Raw genomic sequence first — 953 nt, 5'->3', positions numbered from 1 at the left:
TTAAATATTTACACTCCATTTCAAACAACGGTTACTTAAGCCAACAATCTTGAGCTATCCAACGCTACTCCAGAATTTTACATGACTCTTCCCAAGATTTTTTCCAAGAATTTTCCATAAATTTAAAGACTGAAGTCACCTAAAGAGAACGTATATGGGACGAATTGGTATTGGTTTGTACAGGACTTGGAATGGAATTGGACAATGGGATTTGGATTGGGATTGGGATTTGGATTGGTTGCAGAAGGGGATTTTTACTTACTAAGAGGGAGTACCCCTCGCGCGCTCCACAGGGTATGCCTCCGTTCAGGGAGTGTGCACTGACACTTTGTCTTAAATCCAAGGGGTGGTTCATATCATTACGATCGGTGGTGTGTGGTTGTGTGTGTGTGTCTGTGTGTGTGTGTGTGGTGTGTGTGTGCGTATAAACATTACAATCCCAAACAACACAAATTATTAAGTAATCTTATAAACAAGTACAAGTTTACTATTATTTGAAACGTATTTTCGTATAAACAGGTGAGTATACAACTATTCTCATAAGTTTGAACTTTTATAAAGGAGATTCCATGTAATCTTGTCTATTTTTTACACGCTAATTAAAACGCTAACTTAGCCTAATTAATTGCTGACTGTCGGGATTTATTCTATATAACCACATTATATCATATATATATATTATATATATTTATATATATATCTATACTATCTATCTAATCTATCTATCTCATGACATGGCCAAGGGACTAATATAAAGGGTGGGGACTCAGCGGTGTAGTCGGATCTGTAGTCCCTAATGTAGGTCGACGGACAAAAGATTTCAGAATGGAAAAGACGGAAGGATCTCAGACGTACCCGATAAAACACTCAACCAATTATATTGAGGTGGCAATCACGCGCATGTCTCTGCCTCCCACTGAGGTCCTAACGTCAGGAAGATCAGAATTCCTAGA

The sequence above is a fragment of the Notothenia coriiceps genome, unplaced genomic scaffold (assembly GCF_000735185.1).
Source record: "Notothenia coriiceps isolate Sejong01 unplaced genomic scaffold, NC01 NC01_scaffold00000339, whole genome shotgun sequence".
In the NCBI taxonomy this organism is placed as follows: domain Eukaryota; kingdom Metazoa; phylum Chordata; class Actinopteri; order Perciformes; family Nototheniidae; genus Notothenia; species Notothenia coriiceps.
Note: the sequence above shows the minus strand (reverse complement) of the source record.